The 27,638-nt window shown below is 43.3% G+C and overlaps 1 protein-coding gene and 1 long non-coding RNA gene across 10 annotated transcripts in view; one reads left to right on the top strand and one right to left on the bottom strand.

Moving 5' to 3' along the window:
* Positions 1-26,372, bottom strand: LOC114101376 (uncharacterized). Of its 2 annotated transcripts, XR_011706774.1 has the most exons (6): positions 26,154-26,372; positions 21,767-21,879; positions 20,819-20,945; positions 13,602-13,807; positions 1,446-1,560; positions 1-78 (listed from the first exon to the last, which is right to left on the bottom strand). It is a non-coding gene; the product is annotated as an uncharacterized lncRNA (long non-coding RNA). The 2 variants fall into 2 exon arrangements; XR_003584290.2 differs by lacking the exon at positions 1-78 and having other exon boundaries at positions 1,258-1,560.
* Positions 1-27,638, top strand: part of LOC114084183 (guanine nucleotide-binding protein G(s) subunit alpha) — a 49,056-nt gene that overhangs the window by 3,208 nt on the left and 18,210 nt on the right. For 3 of the 8 annotated variants that reach the window (XM_071608971.1, XM_071608970.1, XM_071608969.1), the window contains exon 1: positions 26,719-26,924. The exons of 4 other annotated variants lie outside the window; for them this stretch is intronic. The gene's annotated coding sequence lies outside the window, so the exon portion shown is untranslated. Of the gene's footprint in view, positions 1-26,718; positions 26,925-27,638 lie in introns of those variants that run through there. One more of the 8 variants, XM_071608972.1, reaches the window with a different exon arrangement.

The raw sequence follows: 27,638 nt of genomic DNA, 5'->3' as shown, positions 1-27,638 counted from the left end.
GGCGGGGGGAACACAACCCACTGTTGGCAAGTCCAGATCCAAAACCACAAGGGACTGGTTCTGAGGGGGTGGGCGTGGCTATGTTTTAAAAATATGATATAATTATTTTTACTAGCGAAGAGCCCGAGGTAAGCCAATCATTTACACTTATACAAGGAATACAGTAGGAGGGGCTTGGTTTAAAAAAATGGGAGTTGGTGTTGGGAGTGGAATGTCTTGTGTTGAAATACAATTAAAATTTAAAAAAAAAAATTAAATGTTCCAAATGCATTTTAAGGATGTGGACAAAGTATGGAAAACTGTGACTATGACTTATGATATGTGTTTGCATGTGAATTTTTTCAAGCAGCTTTAGCTGGGGGCAAAAGGCTTACAGGTAAGGTCTTCTGCCAATAGGCTTTGAATAAATAAATAAATAAAAGGGTCTTGTTGATTAAACTTAAAATACTATCATCTAGAAGAATGCTTCTGGAGGCCCTCACCTCCCCCGCTCCACCTTTCCCCAGCTCTCAGTGCCCCCATCCCTCTACAGGCCCTTCCCTCCACTGCAGACAATTTATGTCAAATCTGGGATATTAACTCTTTTTGCCACAGTTAAGTAAAGCATCAGTTAACACTGGTCTGAATCTGTGACTTAAATGAAATTTGAAAAGTAATGCTCCATAATCAACTTTTGTGTTTACTAAGACCTTTCAAGGGATTTCAAGATCACAATTTCTCATGCTGTGCTACATTTGTTTGTTAAATATTTTAAAATATGTGATGGTTTTTATTAATGACAGTATTGACATAACTGTGCTGTTATGTGTCTCCTGCAAATCACAGTTTTCCATGTTATCATCTTATTTATGCCTTCCTGGGGAAATAATGACATTATCATTCACCCAAAAACATAAAAAGGAAGTAGTTTGAAATTTCAGATATCCCAAAGCCACAGAACCTTCAATGACAGTGTACTGATTTTGCCATTACAGACCCACTTCAATATTTCAAGCTTAGTTCTGGGAAGCAAACTTGTGAACTGGGAGGAGGGAGGGACACAACTGGTTACAGATAGGAGATCCAAGTGATGGTGCCCACCTGACCCCTACTTGGCAAATTGACAATGTCCCTTACATGTTGGAGCCTCAGTTGCCATATTTGAGAAATTAAGCTTCTTCCTAGCAAATCTTCACTAAGCTGTCCTCTCAAGAATGGGGGCTCATACCATTATGCAACCATCAATCCTGCAGCAAACTGTTCATATCTGGGGTCAGGAATTAAAAATTTTAGAAGTTTCCCTTTACTCCTCTTTAATTTGTCTTCAGGGGAAAAAAAATTAAACATAAGAAGGAAAAATGTTAGGATACTTTTGCTCCTTGGGTCTTGGTAGTCAAGCAAGTTGGGATATAGCATTGTACAGAAAACAAGCTGATATACGTTGGGCCAAAGCTGGCCTGTGTTACCTGCTTCCTGAAACCATAGCAGTGTAGCTTGTCAAACCAGGCTACTTTCCCAGCAGGCTGGCTTCATCTTGCTGAAGTGACAAGAGAGGTATCCCATCTGGGCCTGAGTTATTGACTGAGGAGAGAGCAAAGAGGAAGAATAAAGACTTAGTTAAACTTAGGATAAGAACTTTTTGCTAAATTTCTAGTCCCAACACGTGAAACAAGACATCCACACATTCCTACCACTGAAAATGCAGGTCAGGTGTCATCTTTTGACATGGTTTCTACTTTGTGCCACTCATATTCATCCATTGCTTTAAAAATGTGTTGTTTACGTGCATATGCTTCCTATTTTTATTGCCCAAATACCTTACCCTCATTACAAAGAATGTTAAAAAGATAGAAACCAATAACATTTTTTGGTTTCTATCTGATAATAGATTATTTCCATGTTTTGTTGCCTTTTTAAATAATTTTGGTGGGCTACACTTTTTTTTTTGTTTTTCTTGTTTAACTTCATTCAGAAGTGACTCCTTGTTTTAAGAATTGAAGAGGGCTACTAGATCAGTTTCTTCAGTTCTGCTGCATTTATTAAAATTGTACAGGCAAATGCTATATATAATTATGACCATTCTGCTAGGACACTTTATGCAGTGAATCACAATTAATTGTATGATAATTTATTTATGTTGCCAGGTGCAACAGTGATGTGCGGCCCACCTTGTAGAAGCGTTCTTACTTTTTCTTTTTTTTTTTTAATACAGCTATTTCCCATATTTAGAATGCCTCCACTGAGCTGTTTGGTGCAGAGGGAAAGGCATGGCTTATCAGGTTACAAAATTTTAGAGTTAAAGAGATCTTTATTATTTTCCCTTCTCTCTCTCCCCCAATAGTATCCATGCTTCTCAGAGGCTGAAATTCTGTCCTCCTTTTTAAAATCTAAATCCCCATAAATAAAAATAATAAATAAATAACAATAAAAATAATAATAAATAATAATAATAAATATTTTTTTCATATGGATAGCTTAATTTTTAAAATTTTCCCACATTTTCCACCATGAAAAACTGGTTTTAAGCAAAGAGAATTAGTGCTATCTCCTTTCTGTACATCCCCTCCTGACTTGAAAGTGAAAATCTCACTGTTCTCAATATTGTTGGTGACTAGTAATGATAATAATAACACTTTCAGATTACATTTTACATTTTTAAAAGTCTTCTATCTAGGCACATTAGTCCTTTGAAACAGTTCTGGGCAATAAAAACATAATAGGACCCCATTTCATGGTCAAATAAAAAAAGAAAAAATATCAGGGACTTTTTTTCAGAGACTTCAAAGGTAAGTAAAGGACTTGAGGTTTCTATTTCAGATACCATAATGCTTACCAAAAACATGGTAATAAGCTGTATGGCATTATTTAAGTGTAAAGCATGATTGCTGTAAATGTGTTCTGTGCTCCTAAAATCCCTTGTCAGTGACAGGTGTCTAGTAGTCTGTTGCTTTCTGAATTACAGCCAGGCCCTACCAGATCCCTGGTTATAAATGTCCATTGAGTGTACATGAAATGTGAGCTACCCATTTCTGAGATACCTGTCATTGCTATGGTGATATTTAATTTCCACATTTGCTTGAACTCATCTGCCAGCACGGCAGCACTGCAGTCTTAGTTTATTTGCAGATTTTTTTTTTAATTCATCAGTAGTTTTCTTTAGCAGAGTCTAAAACTTTTCTTTTTACTCAGGTTTCCAATTATAATAATAATAGTAATAATAATAATAAATATTATTTCTAATAATAGTAATAATTATTATTTTAAAATAAAATGCAGTTGCGTTTACACATAGCTCCTCTACATACCTACCTGTGCAGTATTAGGGTGTTTAGAACTCTCTGGACCTAATGAGACTATTAAAATAATGGCATAATATTTTTCATAGTTTTTTTCTGTTTTAAAAGTAGTCCTTGCTCTTAATTCAGGGATAATTCCCATTTAGAAAGAAATTACCTTTGTTTATGCAGAAAGGTTGATATTAAACAAAAATAAATTTCTTTTTAGAGAAAATAACCTAATGTACCAGATTTTAAATTCCCAGCATGCCCCATTTTTCAGAGTCAATTTCCACTCTGAAATTCACAAACACACACACACACACACACACACCACCCCATCCCACCCCCAGTAAAATGGCAGCTCTTCCAATGCCTCTGCACAAAATACCTTTTAGGAGACACATAAAAAGCAAATGAAAATTGATTTCTGAATTTCTTGGGGTTTTGGTTTTTGTTGTTTGTCTAAAGCAAAGATGGGGTTCTTCCCAAACCTACCCTGCCCCTTCTAAGGCTTTAATGAATTGCAAAATTGACATGTTATTTGCCCATTTTAATATTAACTTTCTTAGGAGGAGGAGTTTTCGAAATAGAAAGGACAGAGCCAATTGATGCAGCAGGGTCTCACCATTAATTAAAGCAACCAAAGGGAACTAAAAGCAGTGGTGAATCTAATTAACCTTCTCTACCCCTGGTGGCCCCCCACAATAGGAACATGAATCCTCACACCCACCATAACAGATTTCATTGAATTGGACTAGATGAATCTTTGATAAGATCAAGCTCTCTTTAGGGAGTGAGAGAAAAATGGCTCCCTTTTTGGAGTGCTACTGAGGAATCTTCAAGTCCAAAGGAACCTCTTCACAACTTAGAAAGACCAGTGGGAATCTCAGATGCCAACTGGCCATGGGGTAGGGCTAGACCTGGCCCTTGAACAAGGCGGGTTTCCAAAACAACTGGGAGGAGTTTGTTTTTTGGATTTTTTTTTTTTTAATTCCTCTAAAAAGAAAGCAAGATACCAGACATGAAATGACTTTGGAGAAATCTCTAGAAGGCTTTTGAAGGATATTCAGCTCAGTAACTGGCCCCCAAATATTAAGTGTTATTTTTAGAAAATTTCTTTTCTTCCTTGATTTTTTTTTTCTCCCTGCACAGGTGAGGGTGTGGTTCAGCTTTACTCTGTATCTCACAGGAGACTGTTCACTTCCAAGATCTAGAAGTAGCAGGAACCTCTGTCTCCCTTTCTGTCTCTACATTTCAGAGTACACTCTTTGTAACATTTTGTAAATGAAGCTCTACTCAAGCAGTGGACAAATGGCACCTTATCAAATTTATGATTGAAAGTGAAGTCACTTTCAGGTGGGCGACGTGGCATAGAGACGAAGGGATAGCTATTTTACTAGTCCTGAGAAGGTCTCACCCATTACCCTGCTTACCCCTTCCCCTTTCTCTTGCTCATTATTAGCTTCTGTCTGTAAATCAATTCAATACTGTGACTTATCCCAAGGACTTGAGCTTGAATTGTTCTATGATTTTTACACGTTTAAAAAAAAAAAAAAGTGTCTTTAGTTTCCTTCCCAGCAGCTAGATGGTGACGAAGGCCAGACGGTGGGAATTGAAGAGGACAAGACCTCCAAGAAAGAGGTAGGGAACCACACAGAAAATGCATTTCTTTTATATTGTCAATCATCACACACACACTGTTGAGGCATTGGGTGCTTTGGTCCCTAACAAGTAGAAGACACACACCTTTCAGTTAGAATGACTTAAGCAGTCTTACACATGTGACAACTGGGAGTTGTAACAAGGGAAGATTGTTAGACAAGCAGCCTGTGACAGGGGAGGGTGCCTCTGCTGTACTTACTGAGAGGTAAAAACCCCAGATGCCTTGCAGAGTAATTGTTAAACCTCAAGAGAATTCACAAGTATTCCGATTTGTGGAGTTCTGCCCACAGACCTTGAACATCGGATCTTACTAAGTGTGTTTTAATGATTCAATTTGGGGTGAGGAGAGAGGTATAAAGGTACTATAAATTGCTATTCGATTTCAAATTTATGATGAGTCAGTCAATGTTTCCGACACTGTCACACATTATGTGTGGGGGACAGAGTAAGTACTTTAAATTTCCTCTAATGAGTTGATAATGGGGAAGAAAAACCTCATGTACCTACTTTCTCAGAAGTGTCACTATGAAGCTTTCACAAGCTCAGTGTCACTGCCAAGGGAGTGCCACTTCTTGCAAAGAAATCAGAATGTAGCCAGCAAGAGATTCACTCTGGTTCTTGCCTCTCCACTCAATCAAAAGATCACAACACCTCTCTCCTCTTTCCTATAGGAGTAATTTGTCTTGTATCAAACTGATTGCTAATATGTAAATTACTATGAAGGTTTTTTTACAGGGAACCTGTATCCAGGTAAGTTTGAAGCTGAGGGATTTTTGAAAAAGCAAACAGAAAACGATAATGCTTATGATGATACACAGACATTAAGGCCAGGCATTGAGATACAGTCTGGGAACCAAGAAGGGCTGCTTAATACACCTTTGTCAAAGGAAATAGGCACAAGTGTCCTGCATCCTAGCTAGTATCCATCCAAAGTCCCTGGACTTCTGGGACCCCCATATCCGAGCCTCAGTTTCTAGAGCTGTAAAAGTAACTGGTTGATTTAGTTGATGCAAAACAAAACAAACAAACAACAACAACAACAAAAATCTATCAAGGATAGATGGTCTTACTTGAGAAGTGTGTAAGTACCTACTCAAGTTGCTGGGACTTGAACACATCCTTTCAAAAACATACTGTTTGTAATCTGCACCTATCTATTGCAATTCACAAGTGTCCAGAGAATTTAAACAGAAGCCCTATGGGCTCCACCTAAAAAAGGCATACCTTATTTATAACTGGCCCCTTGATTTCTCCCCCCACAGTGGGCTTTTGATATCTTAGGAAGTGTCCATGTAATTCCTGTATATTTGCTGAAGGACATTTAATTAACTTATTATAACTTATTATATACATCATTCAAAGGTTCTTCTGCCCACTGCCACCAAAATATGAATGCTTTAATGACTGGCTTTAGAAGGGCCTAGAGATGGAGAAGGTTAGTTGGTATTTCAGGTGGCCACTAGATGGTGAGACAGTATAAGACAAAGGAAAGGTGACACAGCTATAGTACAAAGGAGAGGGGACAAGAGGAATCAGCAAAGATGGGGAAGGGTCCTAATTCACATTCACCACCTCCTCCCACCCCAGGATGGAACCCCAAATTAAATAGGCTGCATATCTTTAATCAGACTCAGGTTTTAGCTTTTAGGCTGTGACTTCTCTCTGTTAGCTATATGCTGGGATTTTAGGAGCACTTTGGGGGATTCTTCTCAATAGAGGGGTCCTCCAAGCAGCTCCATTAACATTTTATCATGGAGGTAGGGTTGTCCAATGCACTGTAGGACATTTAGCAGCATCTCTGCCCTCTAGACATCAATCACAGACACACCCCACCCTACTGCCCACAACCACCACACATGTGACAACACAAACTGTTTTCATTCATAGCCAAATAGCACCCCTGGTTGAGAAGCACTGCACCAACATTATCCACACCCAGTTCAGGGGAAGTTAGAGGTCATGGGTGTCATAAGTTCCACATCTTACAAAAGTCTTCAGAGGGAAGATTGTCCCTCCAGTTAGTTCTAACCAGTTGACAATGTTCATACTTAACTTTGGCGACCACATTCTTGGGTAGAAGCAAATTCCAGAAATCTCAGAGAAGGTTAGCCAGGGAATTACTTCAAAGAAGTAAGCTATAAATTGGTCTAAGACTCTGGTCAGCCAAGTCAGCCCCTCAGCTAATCAGTGGGTGAGTGGAGTCAGGCTGTGATGTGGACCCTGTTTGCTGGATCTCCTTATTCCTAGGCCACAGGGAGCCAGCCTACCATATGAAGGTGACTTGTCACCTTTAACTGGTAGTTGGGACAGTGGAAGGATGCCTCTGAATGACTATACTGAAGAAGTTAAAATAAATTTTTTCAGAAAGAAAACGTAGTGCCCATTTCTCCCATCTAAGGTTCTATGCCCAATATCTCTTAGCATAATCAGAGAATAGGACTAAATGGTGATTTTAAACAGTGGTCTCCCCACACCTCCACCCACTTATAACTAATCTGACTCTCCCAAATAACCATTATGGAAGGAAACTTATTACTTATTTATTCTATTTGAAGGCGAAAATATTTTATTTTTGCCCCCATGTGGTCTTTATTCAACAGAGTATTCAGCTATTACACATGCATCAGGATTTTATTTTATTTTATTTGGTGTTGGGAATGGAACCCAGGGCTTAACAAATGCTAAACCTGCACCCTGTTTCTGAGCTATGCCTCCAGCCCTAATCTTTTTAAAACAGGTTTTTTTTTTTTTTAATTTTTATTTTTTGTTTGTTTTTTTCCCTTAGAAAGTTTGGAATTTGTACCTCTAACTTCATTGCAAAGGCCAGAAAAGTAAAAATAAAAGATAGTAACCACTCTCCACTCCACAGAGGCACATGGATTTAAATACTTTGTTTGGGGGAGGGGGTTGTTGTTGTTGTTGTTTGTGGTGCTGGGGATTGAACCCAGGCTCCAGGCACTCTACCACTGAGCCACAAACCCAGCCCTAGCTTTTAGGATTAGGATTAGGGGCAGAAATGGTTGTTAGTTTGGCAAATTACATATTGGACTTGTGAAATTAAAAGGATTATTTGAAATAAAATCTTGTCTTCAGACTAGTTTGCTATGCCCTAGGTTCAGCTGAGCAAAGAGCCCCTTAACTATGATACCTCCTTATTACAGAGTACTAGAAGTTATTCAAGGCAAGCTTTCAGATTGTTGATTTTGACATTTTGCCTGGGACCAAGTACAATCTCTTTCCAAGGAAATGCTTAGAAGACTCCAGGCAGAACCCAAAAACAAATGCCCCAGACGTTAGGGGAAAATTTTTTTGAAGTGGATTGCCAGAAAACTTGTAGCTATTTCTAATTAAGAATTGATGTGATTTTTTTTTTTGGTTGTTAAAAAGGAAAGTATAGTAACTAATTTTGTTTTGCAAAACAAATGGCCAGGCAGGCAGGATTTCAGATGGACACTTTTGGAGGGCTCCCCTTTCCAAGGGGGAGGCTCTGGCAAAGTCCCTCATGGGATCTAGTACCTGTGTAGCGCTTAGGAAATTGTCTGTTCTAGGGTAGTTTGGGTTTTGAGCTTACTGTGATTACACCATGTTTCCCCAGTGGGGAAGAGTCAAATCAATGAGGAAAGAGGTAAACAGAGGCTGCCCAACTTTTGGGGGCTCTAGGATAGTGGAAAGAGAGCACTGGCTTAGAAACTGGGGGTGGGAGTCACATCCCTATGACCTTGGTGATTCTAGCACTTAGTTCTATGATTCCATGCATTTGCCAAGTGACATCTAGAGAAGGCAAAATTTTGATTCTTAAAAGTATTGACAGTATTTATGATGATTCTGCTGAGTATTCCTGGGATTCTGCCATGGTCAGAGAAGGGGCCTACATTTGATGGTCCAAGGGGCAGCCAGCGTGTGCTTCTGCATTCAACTTTTTAAATACACAAGTGTACATAAAGTTCTGTGATGTTGAGGTAGAGCTAGGGAAGGGGACTCAGGATAGAAACTCTTTCTCAGGTGGAGAGCAGATCTTAAACTCCTGCATCCATCTTGGTCCAAGACTCAGACAGACAGGTGGCACCCACAACTTTGATCCCCCATGTCAAGATCTGACTTGAGATTTTAAGGCAGCTCCAACAGGAAGTCAAATCTGCTGGGAGGAGGAGGAGGACCTGCAGGTTACCTTGTGTGGAAAAGGGGTTTTCCTCATCTTCCTCAGTAGTTTGCAAAGTTCAGAAATGGGGAGACAGAAATCAGCCTCCTGAGGAATTCCCTACTTTTTCTTTCTTGGTTTGTGCTCATTCATATCTCTTCTCTCTTTCTCTCTCTCTCCCTCCACCTCCCCTTTCCTGAAATTTTTTTTTATTAATAGGATTCTTATTAGGGAAGGGGCTTTCTGGTAAGAAATACATTTTCTTTTATTTTCTTTCTTTCTTTTTCAATGGAAAGAAATGAGAAAACCAACTATTCAGGGGTGGGAACTAGAAACAATAAAATAAAGCCAGACTCTCAGAAATGGCTGGCAGATGGCGCTCGGCTTTCACTGTTGAGATCCTAGCTCTTCAAAACTCTTCTTGCCCTGCGCCAGCGCCCAAAGCTCAGCTGCACATCCCCCTCCCTGATCCTCCTTCCCAGGAAGCAGGCAGCCCCTGATCCTCTGGCCTGGGGTATTCTTTAAAGGTTTCAATGGAGCAATTTATCTGAGGACAGATCCTGGTATTTTAATTAGTGGCTTTGTGGACCTTAGTTAGCTGCAGGAAAACACAGTAGGGGGTGACCTCCAAATTCACAGTTCCTGGCCCTGATTCTGCTGGGAACCACTTTGAGACCTTGGGCAAATTTCTTGGTCTCCTGGGTCCCTTCCAGTTTTCCTCTATTGGAAAAGAAGAGGGGGTTATCTTTCTTACGTTAAAACTTTTCTTTGTGTGTGTGTGAAAAGTTTAAGTAGAAGAGTTTTGTCAGTACAAACACACACACACACACACACCTTTGAGTATCTGTTCCAAAGTGGCAGATTTGTATAAGAATCAAAGTGGGACCATCTTTTGTCCTTTGGTAAATAATTAACAATTCCTGGTCCCTTTCACTGGGAGCAGAGGTGCAAGGAACTTTCTTTCCCACCACAATCCAGGGCTAAAAAAGACAAAGGAGAAGAGGTCCTGCTTCCATCTGGGGAACCCAAAGAGCCTCCCTAGGGAGGGAGCATTTGAGACCCTGTGGGAAGATGAGGCAGAGGAGGGAGTAGAATTTGGGTACATATGAAATGCCTGTTTACAGAAATTTTTTTAAGGGCCTCTGAGATTTCAAGGCTAAATTTGAATTTCTGTCCTTTCCTCAGTACCTCCTATTCCTTAGTACTTCAGCCCCCTGCCTCCACCATGCCAGGATATTCTCGTGATGTTTAATTTTCCCTGTCCAAGAACGAGACCCCCTCTCCATCTGGGGTACCTCACTGAACTTGGGGCAGGCCCCTTTGGCTTCTTGTTTCCAGCGAAAGTTAAGCTGGAGCTGATGGGTCTGGGCCTAAATCCCTTGGTTCCAAGAACAGGTATTATTACCTTTTCCTTTTATCCTCTTTCCCACCCTTCCTGGGGGGGTGGGGGGGGCTCCTGCTTTTTGGCCCTGAATTCTGATTCAGGCAGGTTAGCCACCCCCCTGTAGGTGCCATGGTAGATGGTGGGACACAGGTAGGCAGCTCTTTCTAGCACCTTCCCTGGCCCAATGGAGCTGCTCCCCACCAGAGGTCAGCAGAGAGCTAGAATAGCTGGTTGTGTTCACAGGAAAGTGGGGACCACTTAGAATTCTCTAGACCAAATGTAGGAAAAAACCTTGGCAGAAAAAGAGACCCACATTTTTGGGGTGTTTGGAGTTGGAGTTAGCTCCATTTTGGGTCCCTGGGGTCTTGGTTTTAACACCATTCCTGCTATCCTGGACTTTTGGGGGGCAGGGAACTTTGCTCTGTTATTTGATGGGTTTCTTTGCCAGTCCCCCCTCCAAATGCCCAAATCTTCTCTTGTAGGGGACCACACCCACTTAGAACTCTCCTTCATGGGGCCAGACTGCCCACTTTCGCTTCCTCTAGATCTTGGAACCCACACTTGGGCCTGGCCCTTTTTCTTCTAGAAATTGTATTTATTGTTAAAATGACATTATAAATATTACAGGAAATCCCCCTACCCTGCCCTTATCCTGCTATGACTATTTCTCCTTATCTCATGTTCTTTACCCACACGTATGGATGTTTTTAAGAAGGGTATTTATTAACTATGGTATGTAAAAAATTTTGTATTTAGCACCCCCACCCCATTGCCTGCCCCAGACACACATTATAGGCCAGTTTCCTGAGGAGTCACCCAGGTCTGCCCTTGTTGCCTACAGTCTTTGACTGATTCAGTCCTTTTACTGAGGTGGGAAAAGTTAAAACCAACTCCATTTGTTCTTAATTGTAGAAGGAAAGAAAGAGAAGAGAAGGTACAAAAGGAAAAAGATAAATAAGCCCAGAGGTGAAAAAAGAAAGTTTTGAAGGAGTGGGAAAGAAGGAACAAAGAGAAAGAAAGATGTGAAAAGTCACCTTTGCCAAGTTCAGCTTTAAGTACCAGATGGGTTTCCTGCCCTCTAGAAACTTACAGTCTGCTAGAGAGGATCAGATTGCAAATAACTAAAGCTGCTCTAGGCAGAGCTGGAGAATTGCCAAATGGGAGCAGCCCCGGCCGGGGGAGGGGGGGGGCGGAAGAGGAAGCTCAACAGGTGGTGGGGCATCAGCCCTTCCTGTCCCACCACCCCACAAGGCCATGTGGGTTCTAGGAGCCATGGAGGAGAACAGGATGGGGCCACCTGAGTCCTCTCAGCTCTAGCCATTGCCCTCTCTCCTGATCATAAAGTGATTGTTTCATTTTTGTCTTATTTTGAAATCAGGAATACCCTTCCCTTGTCCCACAAACTGATTTTTCCAAGTGTTTTCACATCCTTATCCCACTTAGTGGTTTTGTTTTGTTTTAAGAAATCTGACACACAATGGACCTTTTTGTCCTTTAAAAAATAAATCTAATCTTCATGAATCTTTTTATTAAATAATCACCCAGAACAAAACAAAGCCAAAGCCTTAGGTTAAAGGCAAACTGTATACTAAGTGGACATCTCTGAAGTACAGGACATCCTTTGAATTTTACGCTAAATTCTTATTGTTTTCTGGTTCTTTCTTTTCTTTCTACTCTTTCACCTTGAAAAACAAGTATGTTCATTAGAGAGGGTAGATAATGAGGGAAGGTGAAGGGAAGAGGGGATGAGGCAGAAGAGGCAGCTCAGCCAGATGCAAATCTGGAGCAGCATGGGTGTGGAGGATATTGCCTCAGCTGCTTCTTTGTGACCTGTGCTTTATTCATAAGCTCAAGTGAAACAAACAAACAAACAATAAAAATCCTGTCCTGGATGGTTGCAATAGGATTCCATTCTCTGAAGTTGGGGGCTTTTGTTTGAAGCACAGCCACCGGGGCCAAAGGGGTTTCCCAGGCTGACCCTCTCAGCTCCTTCTCATGGGTGAGCCTCCCAGACCAGGAAAAGCTCCCTCTCTTTCCCAGTGCCAGGAGTTAGAAATGTGTTGATAATTGATTTGAGCAGAATTTGTATTGCTTTGAGACTTAGTAGAATAGCCAATTAGGGGCCAATGGAGGGAGGAAGAAACAATTGCTGTTCTAATAGCCAAGAAAGAGACCTCACCACAAAGATGGTCACACAATGGGCCTTGTGTGACATCTGGAATTACTGGGGAGTCGGGGGTCATGGTGGTTCTTTAGGAAGGAGGAAAGAAATAGTGTTGGGAAGTGTTTAATAGAAATTTAGAATAAAATGACATGCCCGATTTAGGAAAAGAGTATATCCATCATAGTTCCAAATGAAAACAGTTGTCACAGTTACTTTTTCAAGTTTTTGACCATTGGCAGGTCTGAGGTTTCTCGCAAGAGAGGGTAACGTCCAACTTGGCAAAGAGCATGGAATACTGGCTAGTCTGTGGCACACATGCACCCATTTTCCCTCACTGATAAGTTATTCCTAATTTTTGGTTAACTTATAAATCAAAATAGCCTTGTTTCCTCTTTGCCTCTCTAGTAGCACCTCTCAGCACGCAGTAGCTGCTCAAGAATCTGCTACGCCTCTCAGGAGGATGAGTCCTTGCCGGTCTGGTGAGTTTGCCTTAATTTGGGCATTTTTATTCATTCATTCATTCATTCATTCAATATACACAAGTTGAGTTCACAACACGTGCCCCTCCCAATGGGGAAGACAAAAGTGTAAGACATTGCTGCCCCCTTCTTGGTCCACAGTCAAAACCAAAGCTAGGAAGTTAAGGAGGGTGGTCAGTTTCTACAAAGGGATCATACTGAGAGTAGATAGCAACAATTAAGAGGATAGAATGATGGTCAAAAGACATGTTTCATCAGCTTTCAAGAGATCTCCAACCTAGCTGAGCAAACCAAATCAGAGCTTACATAAAATTATTGTGAGTACTGAAAATTAAAATGCACAAAACCCAGAAGGATCTACTTGGGTCAAAACAAACAACCTTGTCTAGACATTTGACAGGCACAGCCATTCAAATTTCCATGCCAGTCTGAGGCTGAAAGTCTGAACAGGAACAGCAGTGAACAGCAGTGACGAATGCGATCTAGCTACAGGGTAGGCCTTGGCCTTTGTTGATACCTTGTCAGAGAGGTTCTGGTGCTGGCCTTGCTTCCAGAAGGGGTTCCAGAGCCTAGCTTAGGGATGGTACTGAGAGCTGCTTTCAGCTTCCCTCTTTCATTTCTTCTCTATCTGGAGCCAAACTATGTCTTCTAGAATCTTCCAGGTCTAAATTGAAATTCCCTTAGCAGGTGGGTCCAAATTCTTCCACTTAACCATAGGATCTTCTTTTTTTTTTAAAAAAAAGAGAGAGAGAGAATTTTAATATTTATTTTTTAGTTTTCGGCGGACACAACATCTTTGTTTGTATGTGGTGCTAAGGATCGAACCCGGGCCGCACGCACGCCAGGCGAGCGCGCTACTGCTTGAGCCACATCCCCAGCCCCAACCATAGGATCTTCTGTCCATGTCAAGGATCGGGGCTCTGCTGGTGGGATGGGGAATGTCTAAGGTTTGCAGGCAGAGGTCCTGGAGTACCAGAATGTTCTCTTAGCTCCAGCCCTCCAGCTTAGCCTCACTCCTCTATGTTAGCTCCCGCAGTCCCTCTTAGATGCTGAGCTCTGGGCCTCTCTTCCTGTTTTCTGAAACAGACATATTCTGTATTCAGATACTCATTAATTCCTAGTCTGTGGAAAGAACAGCATAATTTTAGTCTCCAGAATTTTATTTCCAGTTTCCCATCCACAGATACTCATCTGTTATCTTTGGAGTGACATCTTATCTATACACCTCTGCATTGTTCAGCACATGATATATGAGTTTTATATATTTTTAAAATATGCATGCGTATATACAGATAGGTTTTTTAATATTATAAACAAATCAGGGAAAGTTGTTTTGTGTGAATGGCTGAACTGAAGGTACTCCTAGATGAGTTTTGTTCAACAAGGAGTGAAATTCAGATTGGTAACATTATTAAAAATTGGCTTCTCCTTGAAAAGCACCACCCCCAAAAGGAACTGAAAGAGAAATGCCTGAATCTTGTGTTCAGGGTGCTTAGGGATGAGTCCTTGGCCAATTTGAGAAGGGGAGGTTTGGCCCCAGGCCTCCTTACCTCCCGGCAGGGGCTGTGTTCTGTTCAGTTAATCCCATTAGCTGGCAAAGGCTTAGAGGGTTACTCTTAAGGGACATTTGCATTTTAATAAAGAGCTCTGTGAGGTAAAAAGCTGAGCAAGTCACATTTTTAATAACGGGGTCTTTAGGAGGAAAATTCAAAAAGAGAACATTGGGTGGAATGGGGAGAGTGCTTTGGGGGCAGTCACCTGCCCTCCACACTCCCCTTTCTTCTGCCCAGGGCTATGTCTGCCCAGCACACCCAATTCAGTAAGTGGGCTTTCCTCCTTATGACACAGGACACAGGGACCCCTGCATCCCCCCAAAGCAGCAGTCCCTTGGTGTTGCTTCTGCAAGTGAATACCCCCACAAGAATGGCAGTTGGGTCCCAGTTGCTGCCCTTCAGCGCGGCCTTACTCATTCCGCTCAGGCCGGTAACAACAGGCCCCAGGCTTCTCAACATCCAGGGCTGTGACATACAGAACAGTCAGGAAATAAAAGAGGCACGAGTACTGTATAGTTGCTCTGCTTTCTTTAAAAAATAAATAAAAAGAAAGATCCGGGGGTGTAGGGAGAAGGAAACAGGGGATCAAACCAGCACACAGCTGCTGAACGATCAGCCCCCCACTGTCCTGTGGTTGTCACCTGGGAGACACTGGTGCCCAGCAGCCTTGGGATTGACTTCACACCTCAGTCCTGAGTTGCTGGGAGCTGTCTGAACAGCCAGTGAGCCAGTGGAGGGAGGCCTGGTTTGCCGTTACCTTTCCAGATGTTGGCATGCCCTTTTAGGAACCCAGAAGCCTACCAATCCAGCTCCCCAGTGTAGCTTAAAAGGGGCCTTTCCAAGATGCATGGTCTTTAGGAAAAGGAAATTAAACTAATGTTGAAAGCTCCAGACATAGGTTTCCTTAAAATAAAAGCAGTTGAAGGCTAGGATGAATATTATGAATCCCTCTAGTAATATGTATTTGCATATGTCCCATGAGTTCTAACAGCAGAGTTCAATATTGCTCGGGGAGGTAGATTCTTTTGTTTTGCCTTTTTTAATGTTACCCACCTGAAACACGCCTTTCAGGATGTTCGGTGTTGGCTAACGGGATTAGAATAACAGCGTCATGAAATGAGGTGAAACTCCAGACAGACCCCTAAATACTGCAGCGTCCACTGTGCACAGCAAACATGCCCCTTGTACAGCTTGGTGACACTCATCTAGGAGCAGGGTGATCAGCTATGCATATAAGTTATGGCTTTATTTCACACACAAGCAGGCAGGCTGCCCACGACACCAGACAAGCAGTCACAGCTCTCTCGGAGCATGAGAGGCACTTGGGTTTTATCTTCCAGATCAGACCTCTCCACTTCCTTCAAAATACCTTCTTCCTATCCCTTAGCTAAGTCAGCAGGGAGAGTCAGCCTCTAAGTTTTGCTAAATCGTGTGCCCTGACAGTGACTTGTAATTAGGAGACCCTGCGTGGAGCTGAAGCCCCGCGGCAGCAGCACCACCACGGTTCTGGTTCCCGGTTCCCCGGTGAAAATGGCCTCAGCAGCACCTTGCTGCCAACAGAGGCCGGCGCAAAACACGGATTTCTCCCTATCCTCCCAAGCTTAGGATTCTGTTTAGAATGCTCTGCTTCCAGCTGCAATTCCCATCACCAAAGGGCCTGATTTTAAGCAGAAAAAAGGACCACTTTAGCCAGTGAGTGATGGGAAGAGGGATGGAGAGAGGGTCATTTCAACAGCAGCCAAAGCAGCTGTGCCATTTCCCTGACAGCTTTTTAATTATGATGAAAGAACAAGATGGTTTGGTTTTTACAGAGAGGCTTGTGGTAGGGGAGAGGAGGGGGCCTCTGAAGGGGATGTGGGGTGCAGAGTACAAAGCGCCTGTCACTGAGGAGTGATGGGTGTGCTTGGAGGGAATCCAAACCTTCCCTACCCTCCGAACAGCACCAGCCAGGTCTTCGGGCCACCTTGCTGTGACAGAAAGGGCCTGAAGAGCAAAGAGGAGCAACTTGCTGGTGCTGGTTACTCCCTTTCCCCTCAGGAGGCAGGAAGATGTGCTTCCCACCCACAGGCCAGACCTCAGCAACCCCGGCTAGAGGGCTTTCACAACACCCCATTGTTGAAATCATGTTCTTTAATGTCAGGTGCTAAATCAGATGCATGGTTCTTGTGGACATTCAAGGGCCTTGGAGCTAGAGGTAGAGTTAAGCCAGCAGGCCTGGGGACTGACATTGGGACATACAGAGGCAGTGTTTTAGTGCTGTGGAAAGAGCTGAAGAAGATGTGAAGAGGTCACACTCAACCCAGGCAAGAATGAGGGAAGGCCCCCACATCCCCTTCCATCTCTGATCTGTAATCTTATTCTAGTCTCAGGCATAGGCACCAGTGGCTTGCTTGCTCCAGTGGGTCTTTTTGTATGTCTGAGAAATAAAAGTGAATCCTAGACACTCTCAGAGCTGGAAGGAGGCTTGGCTTCTGGAATGAGAAAGTAAGGAAAGAGTATCAGGCAGCTGTGGGATCCTAGGGAGGAAGAGAACAGAAAGGAAGAAATAGACATAGAAGGTGAATCATTTGGGGCTTTCTGTTGCCTCCCTTCCCAGTTTTAGGGCTCCTTCCTGCATGCAGCAGAGACTGCAGGCTGTGCTGAGAGCCTCTGCCGAGGACTGCATAGAGCAGGAGAGGCGGCTGGAGCCCGCTCGGCTCGGCTGCCTTTGTGTGGTGGCAGTGACTATGTTAGAAGCTCTGTGGGCTGCGGATAGCCCCCCGGCCTTGAATTCAACCCTAACTGTCGGGATTTGCCACCCCCCACCCCTAGAGGCACACCGTGCAGCAACCTCCCCAAACAGTTGTGATTTTGTGATTTTTCTGGGGTTCCTTTTTCCCCCTCACTCAATTGCCAGGCTGCTAAGACACTTGTAATTTTGATTATTATTAACGGGCAGCTGATAATGAAACAGCAGGGACTTAGGGCTTTGTGGTAGGTGAATTATGGACATTTACAAGTAAAGCCACTTTATTTCTACACTTAATCAGAGGATTAACAAGCAGAATACAACATCTGCAGAGTCTTACGGGGAGGAGTGGTCCTGGAGCCGGTGAGGCAGCACTGCAGGCAAACAGCTCTCTCCCCAGAACAACTGCAGCCTCTCTGCCCGAGCCAAGTCCCATCACACATGTGTCCCGGTCCCCGTGCACAGAGATTCTGCCTGTCACAGAGGTGGAGAAACAGTGATCTCGCTGATTTTAATGGACCAGTTTAGGGGAAAACACTTTTAAAACATGTTAGAAACCATCTTTTTTCCTTTTTCTACATGGAAAGCAATATTGAGGCTAGCTTTTCAGTCCAGAGAGAGAAGGCTGCAAGGCGGCATCCTGGTTATGGCCTTCGGGCTGCTTGGATGCTTCATTGTGGAAGGATTGTAGTTTAGAGAAAGAGGGGGAAATCCACACAAAATCAGTTATAGAGGTGTATTCAGCCTGGGGGTCAGAGGAAGTCCATGTCAACAGATTCTGTATTTGCAGTATCCGAATAAGAAAAGTATTTAGGATGTGTGCCATATTAAAAATAAGTAGGCATTTTGTTTTTTGAGAAACAGTAAGGTGACCTGCTAATGTGAGATAGTAGGGACTGTAATCATGTGTGAAGAACTGGTCTCATTTTTCATGTCAGAATTAATATTGGTTGAGATTAGATGGCTTCTTAATTTAAACCATTTACATTCTATAGTGCACAGAAAAGAAGGGCTCTCAGCTGCTTCCTGGCAGCAGCAAAGCCGAATAAATAAGGATAATATAACCCCAAAGACCCACTCTTTCATTTGTCGCTTCGCTCTTGTAAATTTTGAGTCATTTAAGCACAACCTAAAAACTCATATTTTCATTGCTAGAAATCTGTAGCATGTCGTGCTCTTCTAAGGGCTCTTCGGCTTCACATTTCCTATTCTGGTGCCCTTTTCTGACTTGAGCTTTTATCGTCTTGACACCAAAGCATTTAGTCAGTTTGGTTGAAAGTTCAATTATGAAAAAGCATCTGGATGTTTTGTCTACAAATCAACCAGTTTGCCTGAATGTTTGAGTCCACCAGCTCATCAGTCCACTGCCCCCAAGCTACCCTAGCATAGCCCAAATGCTGAGGTAAACTTCTTTGAGGGAATCACAGAAGCAGATCTCCAAGCCAGTGAGTGCGAGGAAGGGAGCAGATGCCGAGATAAGGTGCCCCCTCTGCAGTAGCCATCCGAAGTTGCTGCAGGGGGGCTATGGGGATGGTGGGGACGAAGGAGCAGGCAGGTCTCTACCACAGTTGCAGCCACAGCCGTAGAGAAAAAAACAATGGGGAGAAGAATCTTTATGGCTAGACCCTCAGCAACATCATTATCCGAATCAAGATTTGTGTAGTGCCTGCAGCCATCTTAGAATTTAAAGGAGGATGAAGCCACCCACCTTCATTTTGTCTTAGGTTACAACCAGCTCAATCTAGCTAGTGAAAAATAAAGATGAGAAGTCTTCTTTTATAGAAAAAGGAAAATGTCCATGATTTCTTTCCTTGAGAAAGCTAATCACCCCTCCCCATCCTTATCTCAAAGTCACCAATGTTGAGACTAGATAATTAATTTTTTCTCTTTTTCCTCATCTTCATAGACAATTTGGACTCTTAAAATTGCCCCCTCCGCCCCCGCCTGAGATCACTCAATGCAGTAAAAAGCCAGGCAGGTGGGAAGAAGGGAGGTAGAAGAGGGAGGTAAAAGAGGGGTAAGGGCTTTATGGCACTTGTGCAGGTTGTTTCTGTTTGCAGACAGCTCAGTCCAAAGGAGAGCATTCATAGTTCCCCGCACACTGTTCCTGATCAATCTCACTTCACTTCCCTCTGGGGTACAGACCTCCAAAGCCAGTCTTGATCCTTTATTTTTATGTTAGCAATCACAATACCCTGAAAACATGTTTTTAGCAGTTTAGCATGCACCGAGAATTCCAGGGGAAAAAAGGGTCAAGAATTGATGACTTAGATTTAATACTAGTCCCATTAAGCAGAACTTAGAATTCTAATAATGGATCTTTGCTAGACAAATCAATGACACGTTTCTGAAAGGAAAAGAGTGACAGCTGGCTGATTTTACAGAATCATCAGGTATTGGGAGGAAGGTTAGCAAGGGTTCAATTACTGTGAACCACAGGGGTGTGTGTGTATATTTGTTTCTCTGTGGTTTTCAGGCTTCTTTTTTTTTTTTTTTCATTTGCAAATTTGTTGTTTTGCTTTCCAGTTTTTAGAAATTATGCATCTATATTTTTTCTCTCAAAATCTCTTCTTTCTTTGGCATCCATTTTAAAGAAACTAAATATTTTGTGGTAGGCTTCTATTCTTTAACCATTATCTTAGTTCCCTTTCTTCCTTTGTTTTTTTAGACAGAGTTCCCCTCTATATTCGTTCTTTACTCTCCACCCAATAAATCTAGTAGATGTGTAATTTTGCCAAGTTAAGAAATACACATTTATTGAACACATTTAAGAATGTGCAAAGTTAATGAAATATAAAAGTATTTTCCACTCTAATTAAAATAGTTGAGTCTACTCGAGGATCACACCAGTCAACAATTTTAATAGTCTTTCAACTAACTCATGGCATTATTGCGATGGTATATTTAAAATAATCACTGGTTAAAATTAATAGAAGACTTTAAGAAATTCACTTTTCAGGCTGAAACAACTTAAGGTCATCTGTTCTGAGGTGTGCTTCTCAGTGGCCTGGGTTAAGTAACACTGATTTGGGGGCTTTTAGACTTCGGGCTGCCCTTAACAGGTATAAATAAATGGAAAATCCATTTAACTTAAAGAGCAGATGTCTCTTGGTCCCAAGGTTGCATATCAACTTCGTGAGTATGGTTCAGCCATCTGGCACCATCTTGACTCAAGATAGGGGTCTAGGGCCTTTGTTGCCCATGCAGTGAACACAAAGAGCTCCCTCTAGGTCTCTCCTGACTTGACACAACCCAGATGCACCTTCTTGCTTCCTTTTCCTGACCAGGGCCCTGTGCTTTGGCTCATCTTTGACTTTTCAGAGCCACCTGGTGCCAGTATGCAGACATCGCTCCACTACCCCAAGGTGTGGTGTTCGGCCCCAACCTCCCTCCTCCCATTGCCACATTCTCAGGAAGGTCAGCCACCTTTGTGTGTGACTGCTGATTCCTCACCTCAGGTCCCATAGGGAGCTGGTGAAAGCTTCGCCTTGTACCCCTACCCTCAAGGTGTTCATATCTTCCATAGGTGAAAGGTCAGTTTTCCAGAGTCTTTATTTCTTGGTATTATGTCATTACAACCCTGAGATAAAAATAGGTATAATTAGTATGTTACAGATTAGACTCTGCATTTCTGGCTTTGTGTCCCTTCTTCTAATAATACCAATTTTGGTGACACATTTCCTAGAATTCTGGGCTTGCTTCTATCACCAAAATCCTCCAAGAGTCCAACTGTAGGAAAGACCTGTTTACCCTAGAACCTAGGAGGATTTGGTCACATTAGATTTCTTTTCCCTCTTTTCCTTGCAGGTCCACCTCCATTTTCTTGTTCTTTGATCAGGCAGCCTCAGCTCCATTTTCCCCCAACACTGACATTTTTGTGAAGCCTCAGCACACATGTTCATCTGTGCCTACGGCAAAGGCTCTTTCCTGGTTGGCTCTAGAGTCACCACCAGTTAATTGGGAAAAAATTTGAGTTAGGCATCACAATTTCAGCCAAGCTGGGCATACAATGAGTACACCTGTCACTCTAGCCAGTGTCCAAAATTCGGCCCCATGGATGACAGCTGTAGCATTTTTTCAGCATGAGCAATTCAGTATTTAATGTTCCTTAGAAAAAATAAATCATTCCAAGCTGCTACTGTTCACCTATTAGCCCTTAGGGGATTTCTGGGGAGTTGGGGAGAGGATCCATAATTCACTTGGCTAATAGGGATAATGTGCCCTTCCCAATTCTGCCTTTTATTATTGTTATTGCTATTAATTACTTTTTGCGGTTCTTGGTCAATTCTCTTAAAAGGCAATTTCTCACATAAGGAGAACAGGCTAGAAAAACATCTTCTGTAGCTGCAGGCCTCCAGAATGAGAAGTCAGATCTTCTTTTCATTTCATTTATATTTTTACCTGAGTAGTATAGGTACTGCTTTCCATGGTCAGTGGCGCCCATTTCTTTTCTCTTTCCATGGTAGTTTAAATTAACTTGTCATCCTAGACACGTCTTAATTTAAGACTAAGTGCTGGAAAAAAAAAAAAGTTCATCATCATTCAGACCTTCTCTTTTCAAGTAAATATCCCTCCAGAGCAGCACACATTTTAAACATGTCCTCCCAGTAACTGGCCCTTCTGTTGCCTGGATCCTAATAAATGAATTGGCCATCTGCAATTAGTCCACATTGTACAAAGTGTTTGAAGGCCGAGTCCTCTGCCTTCTGAAAGAAATTGGCTATATTTAGTTTATAAAGCAAGTCTGCTTTGTGTTCTTTGTAAAGTCAACGACATTCTTTCAATTTTTTTTTGGTGTAATTAGCACAAAAGAAGTTGTAACCTGAGAAGGTAGTAGGGACTAAAGCAACTGAGAAGAATGTTCAAGAAAGTGGGCTGAGGCAGTTTTCCCAGTACTGGGCAGTATATAGAGACCCTAGACATGACTATGGATAGAACTGAAGTCTGCAGTGCAAAAAACATCCCCTTTTCATCTGATCCCCAGCCTGGTTGCAAGAGCTTGTTGCTTTGGCTGCATGATTCACTCTTCCTTGTAACTTTCTCAAAGACCTCAGAAAGCCACAGTGCCATGTGGGCTCTGCTATTGTTGAGCGGACTCCTCACAAGTCAGGCAGAGTGCAATTCATGCTGCCAAACTCTCTCAAGCAAGGGAGTGAGGGCATAGCTTCTGGGCTCCCCAGCAAACACTGAAGTTTGGCCAAATAGAAATTTAGTGGAAACAGTGCAATAGCAGGCTGCTGATTGTGGATAGCCACCTGGCAGGGAGGACCCAGCCTTTCTTTTAGGGACGCTGTCCCCCACAACATAAAGAGTCAGGGAAATAGCTGAAGCTAAACTATAAATTACACGTTTTTCCATTAAGTGCAATTTAAAGTTTCTCTTATCCAAGGAAATTTTGTCGGAACCTCAGCTTCACCTGTCTGGTTGAACCAGGTGATTTTCCTGTTGTTATTTATTTAGTATTGTTGGATCAACAGAGCAATCAATGAAGGAAGGCTTCAGAAAGACCCAATTACCCTCATATTGTGTGCTATGGTTTTAAGCACATTGACCACTGCACCCCTACATTAGTTTTAATTGTTGGATATTAAGAAAAATTTCATATGACCATGTAGTTGATTTCAAGACTTCTGAAATGAAGTTTAACATCATGTTTAGTTTTGAATGCAAGTTTAAGTTTACTTTGTGGTTGAATTTATGAACTAGTGACTATGACAAGAAAAAAATAATACCCTAGATGATCACTATATTGATTTTTTAAGGAACTCTTATGGTCATGGGTAATAGAAGCTTCTTGCAGGGATTAACTGAGACTAGAAAAATGCTTCTTACAATACCTGCTTTCATCTCCTATATGACATGGGCTTCAAGTAATATTTATTTGCAGTAGCAGTTTCAGTCATTCTAGTTAATTAAAGTGCAGAATGTACTTTGAAGACAGAAAGCACCGTGGAAGCACTAAATACTATTATTAAAAGCTTATAGCTAAAGTTTCTGTTTCAGTGAAAACCTATTTATTGTTTCCTAGGTATATGTATTATGTGTGTTCTCTCTCTCTCTCTCTCTCTCTCTCTCTCTCTCTCTCTCTCTCTCTCTTGGAAAATAGTTTACAATGACCCCAACAAAGGAAAGACCAAGGAGAACTCTCTTGTCTCAAAACTGAATTACATTATTAAGCATAATATTTTCAAGATTCTATGTTGTAGCAATTCTGTTGCTTCTAAAAGCAGACCAGGCATTCTTACTTAGGAGATGCATAGGAGCCAAGGAACACAGTAAATAAATATGAAGCTCATAGGATTATAGAATTCAAACTCCATTACTGTAAAATAAGAATGTTGGAAAGAAATGTTGCTGGGCCATCTTTCTGTTAGGAATGACACCATCTGTTTAAGTTGTATCATTAAGTGATCTAGTGTTTTAGGTTAGGGATGTGTTATTATCTCAACTTGGTGGTTTTGGCATGAAACAAGTCACCTGAGCCAGGGAGGGACCTGTGTCCTCTCTGAACATTTTATACAGAGGACATTCTGGCCTTCTAGCCTTCTCTGGAGCCTCAAGTTTCCATACATTCCATTCTCACCCTGAGCCAAATGAGGGGCCCTTTCACCGGAAAACTCTCTAGACTGGACAGCACAAGAATTATGTTAATGGATCTCTCTACTCTCACCACATAAACTAGGCACTTAAAATGGCAATGACCCCAAATAAGTTACTAATTCTTAAGACATAGTCACACATATTAACCTCCAAGGAAAAACTTTAAAAAAATAAAATAAAACTTTTATTAGAGTTTGGCTAGGTCAAATACTAGACCAAAAACTATAGATAGTGCCAGCTGACCACACCAGTTAAGTAAAATCTCCTCTTTTGCTTTGTGTCAAGTGAAAACAGAAAACCCAACAGACCACAGACCAGCTTGTGTTTCAGAATTCTTGGTGTCATTTGCTTACCTGTAAACCCACGATTCCACCTGCTGCCATTTATTTACAAAGTAAATGCTTTATTTGTCGATCCATAGTTAGTTATAATAATATATAAGTGAAACCTACACTTATTTATTTTTTTTTTTATTTTTTATTTTCAAGGATAGCTTGCTAGGTTAGGAGTTAGAAGAAATAACTCCTGACCTTGTGTTACACATTTCTAGGACAATAGTCCCAATTGTGCCTTGCCTAGAACATGTGTTGCTGTATGCCATGGGATAGTTTCACTCTTTTTAAAGTTCAGATGTGATATTTATCTAAAAAGGGAAGGCAGTAGCCCAACTCAGGGACTTCCAATAAGGAGACTCTTCATTATATTCATTGTATAACTGTGTAGCTTACTGGCATTAAGTATCAAGGTTGTATTGGTTACTATTTACCTTGTGCCTTTTAAATATAATGTATTTGTTTTTTGCCACATTAGAAGCAGGAAGGAAGATGCTTTTGAGCAAATGGAGCATAACAAAAATTTCTGGCCAGTTCCTCTCTCAAGTCTTAATCAATTTAAAAAATGACAGTCAATGAATCAAAGTCAACCAAGAAGTTTTTATTTAATATACGAAGATGTAAAACTTAGGCCTTGTCTTTAAGTAGGTGCTAATGGAGTTGATGAATGAGAGCGGGTCATGATCTTTCCAAATAGCCTTGAAATCATTGAAAAGAAGGTTCCTGTCACATTTTGTATGAGTACATCCAGGGTATTGGTTAAATATTTTAATCTGTTTCTGTTTAGGTGAAAAAGCATTAACCTGGAACAGTAGTTCCTTTGAGCTTTTCTCAAAAGACGATATATTTTTGCATGGAGAGAGGGTGATAATCAGAGCGTGACAAAGACCTGGTATATGTCTGGCAGTGGGGCCAGCAACTTTTCAGCAGTTTGAGACAAAGTCAGTGACCGGCAGAACCCATGAGGGAGGGCCAGCCTGCAAGTGAGAGGGTCTGAGGGCTAAGTTTGTCTTCCTGTTCTTAATTCCAAGAATTCTGTGGTGACTTTGAATTGCTTGTTGTCCTTTAAGATCCATAAAAATTCTGATTAAAAAAAAAAAATCTGGGGGCAGAGGTGTACTTGAAGGGATCAAGCAAAATAATATGCAACATCTTTATCTATCACACCTTTTCTTATTTTGAATTGGACAAACTGGGGGAAAGGAGGACCTCAGTTGTCATGTGGCTTGGTTAGCAGTTTCTTTCTATTTTAAAAGCTAATTTAAAACTATACCCAACAGTTTGCCCAAGGCCTCTGGAAGCATCCAGCAAACCCCCTGTATACCTGGGGACTATTTGCTGTGTTTGCACTTGTAGATTGACTTTCTTTTAAAATTTTGCCCCCACCCAAAACAAGTTTTGTGAACTCTTTTAGAAGTCAAAGAAAAGTTACAGTTGGAAGAGAGGTTGTGGTTACTCTGCAGATCTGGCTTTAGTGGCCTGTAGGGCTGTGTCCCATTCACAACCCGGGCCGGGTCGACCTGACCAACTTGCTTCACCAACTCATCTGGGCATAAGGTGGGCATGGGGCAAAGTTATTAAATGAATGAATGAATAAATGAATGGTACCCAAGTAGACGCCCAAGGGGCAGCAAGGCTCTGGGAAGAACGGGCCCAGGTCCAGTGGATACAAACTAAGTGCTCCTAACCCTAACCCAGTGCTCTCTCTACTACATTCTAGAATGCAGACCAGAGAGCGGACAGGACATTTTCGAGTTTTGAAACAATCTTCCAATAAGTTTTGTGTTCAATAAACGATTTTTCCCTCTGTTCCAGAGACCCCCGTGGCGCCCTAGCGGGGCCACCGCCCCTCACACCTGGAGGACCTGGAGGACGCCATGCGCCCGATTCTCGCCACCACCGCCTGCTCCTGGCCTCCGTGTCGGTCGTCGCCTGCTGCTCCAGGAAGATAGGCTTTGCGCGCACGTGGCACCTATCGTGCGAGGATCGGAGCCCCCCTGGGCACTAGGAGCCCAGGGGGGCTGCGGCCCCTAGCCAAGCGCGGGAGGGTGGGGGGCAACCCGCGCTGGCAGAGGCTGGAGGTAAGGAGGCGCGGCAGGCGACGCCGCGTCGCACACTTTGCACGCCGCCCAGGGCTACACCACTCACCGAAAATTGGGAGGCAGGTTTGGGAGGCGGGGTCGGGTGCCCACCACCTTGTGGGCGCTCGTGCCCCCCGACCCCACACCCAGCACGCCCCCCATGCACACCAGCGCCGCCCCCTCACCGGCCTGCACCCCTGGGCCGCCCCGCGGCACATTTGGTCGCGTCCTCGGTGGGCCGATTTTTCGCGCTTCCCCTTCGGTTTATAGGGGCCGCTGCTTTGGGTCGGTCCTCTGAAGAGGCTGGGGCGTCATCAGGCCGGCTAGAAAGCGCCGTTCCCCGGCGGGGACACTCAGTCGCGTCGGCACCGCGGAGCGGGCTGTGTCAGGTGGCTGGCCCGGCGCGGCGCTCGCTAGCTCTCTAGCTCTCTGGCTCGGGGCTGCGGCACCGCGGCTGGAGCGAACCCCTGTCCCGGCGCGGGGCGGCGGCGGGCGGCCGGCAGGCAGGCAGGCACTGCCTTGCGTGTGAGTGCACCTCACTCACATGTAAGTCGGGGAGCGCTGGGGCCACCCGAGGAAGTGCGAGTCGCCCGGCGCGGGCAAGAGCCACCGGGACTGGGACAGGGCAGGGGCGCCCGGGCGCTGCTGCCCTGCCCCGCGCCTCCCCGGCATCCCCCAATTCTCTCCTTTTCTCTTTTTCTCTTCTCCATTGGCGTGCCCAAGAGCCAAACCCAGGAGCGCCTGAGGGTAACTGCAAACTCGTGCCATCGCGCCTTTGCACTCTTCTTTTTTGAGTTGTTTGACATTTCTTGGTGCTTTTTGGTTTCTCGCTGTTGTTGGGTGCTTTTTGGTTTGTTCTCGCCCCTTTTTCGTTTGCTCATCCTTTTTGGCGCTAACTCTTAGGTAGGTAGCTTAGCAGCCCCAAGCCTGTGCAGCCGCACTCCGCGGCCCAGGACAGCGCAGCGGAGACCGCAGCTGAGCCCCCCGACACGGGGCGCACAGGGGCCGGACAGCCCGAGGCCGGGGGCAAGCAAGGCACCCGGGCCAGACGCGAGCCGGGCTCCCCGAGGTGGCCCGGCCACCATGCTGAAGATGGCCATGAAGCTCAAAGCCCGAGCGGCGGAGAGCGAGAAGAAGACAGCCGCAGCAGCTGCCGAGGTGGCTGCCGAAGCTGCGGCGGCGGCTGCGGCACTAGCAGAGCCGCTCGCACCGCGGAAGAGCGGGAACACCGAGAAGACCCCGAAGAACGCGAAGACCCCG

Source organism: Marmota flaviventris, chromosome 2 (assembly GCF_047511675.1).
Source record: "Marmota flaviventris isolate mMarFla1 chromosome 2, mMarFla1.hap1, whole genome shotgun sequence".
NCBI classification, from domain to species: Eukaryota; Metazoa; Chordata; class Mammalia; order Rodentia; family Sciuridae; genus Marmota; species Marmota flaviventris.
The sequence above is the reverse complement of the archived record's forward strand: the minus strand, read 5'-3'. Positions and strand labels throughout refer to the sequence as shown.